The sequence below is a fragment of the Bufo gargarizans genome, chromosome 6 (genome assembly GCF_014858855.1).
Source record: "Bufo gargarizans isolate SCDJY-AF-19 chromosome 6, ASM1485885v1, whole genome shotgun sequence".
In the NCBI taxonomy this organism is placed as follows: domain Eukaryota; kingdom Metazoa; phylum Chordata; class Amphibia; order Anura; family Bufonidae; genus Bufo; species Bufo gargarizans.
This window is the reverse complement of record NC_058085.1, coordinates 30,728,556-30,736,554: the sequence shown is the minus strand read 5'-3', so window position 1 is coordinate 30,736,554 and position 7,999 is coordinate 30,728,556.

Genomic DNA, 7,999 nt, shown 5'->3' with positions numbered 1-7,999 from the left:
TTCATGGTGCCCCAATGTTTCACAATTATTATTTTGGCTAGTGCGATGCCCCGAAACCACAGTATCTGCTCTGTTTTATTTTCGTCTGTCTCTGGAGTGTACCCAAGATGGCATAATCAATGCATGCCTGGTACTTCATTGGGGAGTGGTCCTGCAGTTTCCGAAATATTTTTATCCAATATTCATTTATCCCTGGGCATTCCCACAACAGATGTTTATAATCTCCTCTGTCTTTGTTACATTTATAGCAGTTCTGTTTCCTATCTTTATAAATGGTGTGCAATAATGCTGGTGTATAATAGAGGCGGTGTATGATTTTCAAAAGAATCCATGCATGAGCGGGTGAGACTGGTCGATCTTTAATGTTTCTGTACACAGTATTCCAGATAATAGGTTCCCCTTTATGTAGGTCTCTTTCCCATTTAGCTTCACCCCTAAATGTGATCGTTTTTGTGTGTTCATATTTTAACTTAGCGTATATATGTGATATAGAAGTGTTAAATGTCATGTCTAGACAAAGATCTAAAAAGTATTCCTTACTATCTTCAAATAATTCTTATTCTCCGTGTATTGTATAGCGTGACGTAATTGTTCATATCGAAATTTATCAGTAAATCCTAATAGTAATGTCTGGTAATATTTCATTTAAGGGCTTAATCAGTCCCTGATGAAAAAATTGTGCAATTAAATATATCCCATTTTTTCCCCAATATTCAACGTGACCTAGTTGCATAACTTGTAGGTAAGTGTGCATTCCCCCACAGTGGGGTGTACTGAACTGCTTCAGATACGCCCGCCATATCTCTAATTTGTTGCCAGATATACCCGAGCATTCTACAAACGGATTTGTTATTGTTTTCTTCTTAAAATACCGGTTTCAAGAATATGAAAAGATCCGACCATGGTCTACAATGCTCCCCAAAAAGAAGACAGATGCATGTATTCCTCCGATTCCTCACACACCATCTCAATTGGGCAGCTAAATAATATCCTTTTAAAAAAGGGATGGACATTCCACCCTCTTCTTTATACAGATACTGAATCTTAATTCTGACTCGTTTGCGGCCCCAAATCAGTTCGTTAAAGAGGGTCTCTAGCTTGTTGAAAAACTTGTCTTCTATCGTAATTGGACTGGCGTTGAAAACATATAGTAACATTGGTAATAATGTCATTTTAATAAGCGCTATTCGGTTAATTTGTGACAGAGGGAGCTTTAGCCATGTTCTAATTTTTTCCCTAACTTTATCTATTATTGGGAGTATGTTCAGTTTCAAATAATGTTCCAGTTTGGTCCCTATCTGGATACCCAGGTACAGTAGGGAGTCTGCTGGGGTCAATATACTAACCCGAAAATTGTGGCCCCGTGGAACCGGGCATCTCAATGGAAGAAATTTTGATTTTTCCCAGTTTATGTCGTATCCAGATAGTGATCCAAACTCATCCAGACTATCCATAACCCTGGGCAAGTTTATATACCCCTTTCCCAAAAGAGCAGCATATCGTCCGCATATAAACTGATTTTGTCAGCTTCCCCCTCGCACCCGAAGCCAGATATTTCCTCATCTGTTCTTAATTTTGCATGCAATTGGCTCCAGGAATAGCGAGAAGAGCAAAGGGGAAAGGGGGCAGCCCTGGCGTGTTCCTCGGTTCAGGGGAAAAGGGGCAGAGTACTCACCATTAATTCGGACCCTCGATACCGGGTTTTGGTACAGAATGCGAACCCATCTGGAGAAATACTCGCCCATCCTCACCCGTGATAATACTTTCCAAAGGAAGGGCCACTCCACCCTGTCAAAGGCCTAGCGGCATCCAGGGACAGGATGGAGCAGTCCCCCCCCGTCCCCCCGTCTGGATGTTCAAGAACGCCCGCCTATATTATCCTGTATATTTCTTTTGGGAATGAACCCGGTTTGGTCTACATGGACAACTTTATGTATGACAGTTTTTAATCTGTTGGCTAACAATTTGGCAAGAATTTATAATCTGTATTCAACAGAGAGATAGGGCGGTAGGAAGCAGCTAACAGCGGATCCTTCCCCTTTTTGGGGATCAATGTGGATGGTGGCTTCCATCCATGAGGGGGGTAGGGAACCCATTGTCCAAGATTGATTTAGTACCTCCAACATTGGGTTGAAGGATCGTTCCCTCATGTTGCGGATATACTTCGAATGGGAAACCGTCTACCACCCATGGGGATGTATTGCCCTTGAGTACAACGTGGTCTGTAGCTCGGTCAGTTGTATAGGTCTATTTAACCAGTCAATGTCTTGTGGTCAAATTCAGGGATATCGATGTTATCCAGATATTGATCTATTTTCCTCCCTGATTTTGGGACCCGGCTTGATATAATATAGAAAAATACCTAGTGAATTCCTTTAGGATGTCATCAGGGTCTCGTAGGATATTCCCTGCCTCTGTCCTAATTTCCAGTGATATTGGAACCTCCCCCTTTGATTTTTTTACTATCATAGATAATAATCTGCTTGGATTGCCGGCACTCGCTACTAAAACTCCTCAACCCTGAAAAAACATTTTGTTCTGTGCTTTTTGTATAAATTTTGTTATATTCCTCTTGTGCCTTTTTAAGTTGGAGTTGTATTCTCTATGGTATTTACAGAGACTAATCTCATTCGTTAGTCTGGTGAGCCTCCCTTATATTTCTTTTTGAGTTTGGGCGAAAAAGATTTTTCTGTTTCCTGATTTCATATGAATATATACCCCCGAAGGTATGCCTTAAGCGAGTCCCAAACCATATGGATATGTGTTGAATTAACATTATCCTCCAAAAGTTTTATGTTTTTCATTAATCTTATCTAGATCCCTTATCAATGTCATCCAGTGGGGGTTGAGTTTAAAATTCTATTTTGGTTTGGTTTCTTAGGACTGTCCAGTATTACCATGACCGGGCTATGGTCAGAGCTTGCCATGACATTCGTAATTCATTTTTTTAACCCTATTAATGAGCCCGGGGCTTGGACCCTATATGTGTTACTAAAGCAAGAAAATACCTGCTTATTTCCGATAAAGAGATCGCCAGATATCGACCAGTGCCATCTCCGTACAGATTCTAGATAGCACTGTACTTGATCCTAGATTTGATTCATAATTAGTTATGGTGGAAAACAATCCCCCTATCTTTTTTTTTTTAGTGTCCATGACCGAGTTTGAAATCGCCCATCACCAGCACGGGCACTCCTCTCGTGCTGCAATGTATTCCATCAATTTACATAGTACAGTAGTAGTAAAGGGGGCGGGATGTATATAAACGCTATGATTATCCTTTGCCCCTGCCAATAGCAGTGCAAAAAGGATGTACCGGCCCTCTTGATCAATTAGCTGTTCTATTGGGTCATAGTCTACCTGTCTATGAACATACACACTAATTCCCCTGGAATATATAGAGTGGCAGGAATGATATTCGTGAGAGGCCCATCTCCTTCCGCCCAGTGCTGCTATTTTTTCACCTGTAAGGGTGTTTCTAACAGGGCCACTATTGCTGGTAAATGTCTAGAAACTAAATCGAACACCTGTGCACCTCTTAATTTTTCCGCAAAACTGCGGATATTCCATGTCAATATGCTAGACATTTTAAAGAATATGGCAACACTGAGCGGAAGAGCAGGGGACCACCAGCGACATACCCTCAACACCACGACAGACCCCGCGGAAAGAAATCCCCTCCCCAACCCCCAAAACCCCAATCCCATTCTGACCTGCGAGACGCAGAGCGCGGCCATAGGTCTCTAACTATAGGACCTCTCTTCAGGCCACACGACAGCAGGGCAGATGGAAACCGGGAGCAGTCGACTATGAACCGTCTCAGACAGTGCCAAACAGACGAGACTCCCGAAGGCAACAATGTAGCACCACACAAGGGGGCATTTACTCATGCCGCGCCGCGACTCCAAAATCTTCGGACACCGCATGTAACCTCCAGTTTTGAACAGTCCCGGAGCGGGCACAGAAGGGCAGCCTGAGACAGTTAGGAACCCAGGTAAGGACCCCGGACATACGGCCTCCTAAGTCGACTCAGCGGAGAAGGCAACAGTGCTTCACAGCAGGAGGACAAACCAGCGGACGCAGCAGGCACATCGATCAGGTAGGTCAGCCTCTCAACAGGGAATCGGGCTCATCGGATCGGAGAGCGCAGCAGCGCGTCGGAGTCGTCGCCCATGCCGCAGCGAGAGCAGGCGCCGAAAGTCGGCGTCATGGGAGGGGGGAGGATCGCCGCACGCCCGTCTGTTTCGCGTCATGCCGCAGCGCCTAATCCTTTTTTAGTCTTCCTTCCTAACTGAGGGCCTTTTCCTTCATTTTCCTTTGTAAAAACTGAACAGAAGTATTCATTGAGGCAGTCAGCTAGTTCTTTATCTTCTTCCATATACCGTCCTTCCTTTTTGTTTTAATTTAATTCCTTGTTTTAGTTAACTTTTTTTATTTATGTATCTGAAGAATGTCTTATCGCCTTTTTTCACTGACGGAGCTAATTTCTCTTTTGCTTGTGCTTTAGAAGCTCTTATAACTTTGGCCTCTCTCTGCCTAATCTTAAATAAATTTTGCCTGTCATCCTCGTTTTTGTTTTTTAAAATTCCTAAATGCTGTCTTTTTTGTTTTTAATGATTTTTGCCACTTCTGTTCAGTCAGTGGTGTCTTCCTTTTTTGCTTTACTGACAAGCCTAATGCAATTTTCGGTTGCCTTCAATAGTGACACTTTTAAGTAGTCCCATTTCTCCTGGACTCCATTGAAACCGTTCCAATCTGATAGGGACTTGTATACCACTAATCTAATTTTAGAAAAGTCAGTTTTTCTAAAATCTAAAACTTTTGTTTTTGTGTGGTGTGACTCAGTCACTGTACTTATAGTAAACCACACTAACTGGTGATCACTAGATCCCAAGCTTCCCCTACAGTAATATCAGATACCAAACTCCCATTTGTGAATACTAAATCTAAAATGGCCTCCTTCCGGGTTGGCTCCTCAACTACTGTGTAGAAATATCCAAGTAGGGAATTTAGAATATCTGTACTGGCAGAACTAGCTATTTGGGTTTCCAGTTTACATAAGTTAGATTAAAGTCTCCCATAATGATAACTTTCAATGTCATTTTAGTTATTTCCTCAACTAGTAGATCATCTAATTCTTTGACTTGGCCAGGTGGTCTATATATCACACCTACACAAGTTGCCTATTATTATCAAGACTGCAATGTTACCCAAACTGACTCTAAATTGGGTCTTACTAACTTGTATTAAATTAGATTTTATGCTATCTTCACATACAGGGCCACCCCTCCCCTTTCTTGCCTTATCTGTCTTTCCTATATAGAGAGAAACCCTGGTATTGTTATATCCCAGTCATTACCTCCCATTGAACCATGTCGCAGTAACAGCCACTAAATCTATATTCTCAGATGCGATTATTGACTCAAGTTCATTGATCTTATTCCCTAAACTGCGAGCATTTGTAGACAAGACTCTGAGCTTGTCCATTTCTTAACCTATGTGCTACTGGCATCTTCTGGCATTGTTCCGGGGGGCATCCGGACTGCTGGATTATCACACCATTTGCCCCCCTTTCCCAGTTTAAATGCTTCTTAGTAAATACTTTGAACTGTTCACTGAGGACATTCGTTCCTTTGAACGAAAGATGCAAACCATCTTTCTTCGTACAGTTCTTTTCCATTCCAACGAGAGCTAACATGAGACGCAAAGCCAAGCCCTTGGTTCAGACACCATTCACCAAGCCATACATTGAATTCCTTAATGCACATCTTCCTGTCATGCTGAAGGTTATGCACAGGCAATACTGCAGAGAATGAAACAGTTGATGCTGTACTGTAGAGAGCAAGATTTTAAAGGAGAGAGATTGAGTATAACACTTCTACAAGGATCGTTAAAGGGGTATTCCAGTTAGAAAAGGATATCCCCTATCCACAGCGATCATGAGAATGGGGCCCCTTACCTCCCCCATCTCCGGTGCTCCTATAGAAATGAATAAAGCGGCAGTGTGCATTACGATCAGCCTCAACATCCATTTCAGTGGACTCCATGGGGCATTCTTGTGATAGGTGGGTGTCCCAGTGGTAGTACCCCCACCAATATAATTATTCTCCTTATTCTTTATCCTTTGAATAAGGAGTAACATTCTGTAACCAGAATACTCCTTTTAAGAGTGGAAATAGAAGTAGAAGCATGGAGATCCTCAGCCACAGAGGATGGTCAAGCAAGTGTGGCTTAAGACATTTTTCTGGCCACCTGCATTTTTTACATCAGGAATAAATGAATCGTCTCCAACAATCCCAGCTTCCTTTTCTGAATAAGGTTTTATCCTGGTACCTCCTTAATGTCAGAATGGCAGTACCAAGGTCATTCTAGCACATCTAGATATAGGACCCTTCTTATTTGCATACAATATAATATAGTATTGGCAGTTAATCATTGGAAAAGCTATGTAGGATTGCTTTCATCAGTGCTAACTCACCAGCAGTTTTCTGGATGCTGAGATGCAGCCATAAATTTTGAACCTTTTTAATTATGGATACCTGGTCATATGATCTGCAGTCTGACCACCTGTCTGGAACTTACTGTTCTGACAGACAGACGATCAGTCTCTCCTGTGTGGCTGACATCCTGTGAACTACAAGATTACAGAATCCTTTATCAGATCCCTCTAAAGGCTCCCTCCCCACCAGCTCCTCCTGCTTGGTTTTTTCCCTAACCCCTTCCCGACTATGACGAGTATACTCGTCATGGAGCACTGCTACTTAGCGCTCCATGACGAGTATACACGTCATGGCATTAAACTGTCACCATGTCTGCAGACATGGTGACAGCGCTGAGTGCCGGCTGTTACACACAGCCAGGCACCCAGGGTCAATGCCGAGGGGGGTCCTGTGACCACACCCGTATCGGCGATCGCTGCAAACCGCAGGTCAATTCAGACCTGCGGTTTGCAGCTCTTTCTTTATTGAAACTTTAAAATTACAAAAATAAAGATACATTTTTCACACCCTCCTGCACCCCTGGGGGTGTTGCGGGAGGCGGGCAGTGCGGCAGGCGGGATCGCGATCCCCCGCCCGCCTCCCCTTGAATAATCGTTGGTGGCCAGTGGGTATACCAGGGTGTCAGCACATTGCTGACACCCTGGTATAAACGGCTGACATCTGTGCTGCGATGTCAGCCGTTTAACCCTTTCCATACCGCGGTCCGTACGGACTGCTTTATGGAAAAGGTTAACAGTCAGGGAGCTCCCTCCCTCTCTCATCGGGGGGCTTGCTGTGCCTTTTCAGCCCCCGATGGGAGAGAGCCCCCAGACAGCCCCGTCCTTACCCTTCCCCGTCTGTGAAGTTGTGGCAGACAGGATGCCTTCCCAGGGCATCCTGCTGTCCATTGTGCTGAGCAGATCTGTGCTAAAGGCAATAGATCTGTTCAGACAAAGTGTGTAAGTAAAATACAGTACAGTACACTATATAGGGTACTGTATTATACAGACATCAGACCCACTGGATCTTCAAGAACCAAGTGGGTCTGGGTCAAAAAAAGTGAAAAAGGTAAAGATAAAAAAAAAACACTTATCACTAAATAAAAATAAAATACACTACACATATGGGTATCGCCGCGTCCATAACGACCTGATCTATAAAACAATCCATGTTACTTTCCCCGCACGGTGAACGCCATAAAAATAAAAAAATTAAAAACTATGAGGAAATAGAAATTTTACCCACCTTACTTCCCAAAAAAGGTAATAAAAGTGATCCAAAAAATCGCATGTACGCCAAAATAGTGCCAATCAAACCGTCACCTCATCCCGGAAAAAATGAGCCCCTACATGAGACAATCACCTAAAAACGGAAAAAACTATGGCTCTCAGACTATGGAGACACTGAAACATGATTTTTTTTTTATTTTTCCAAAAATGTATTGTGTAAAACCTAGATAAATAAAAAAAAGGTAGACATATTAGGTATTGCCACGTCCGTAAGAATCTGCTCTATAAAAA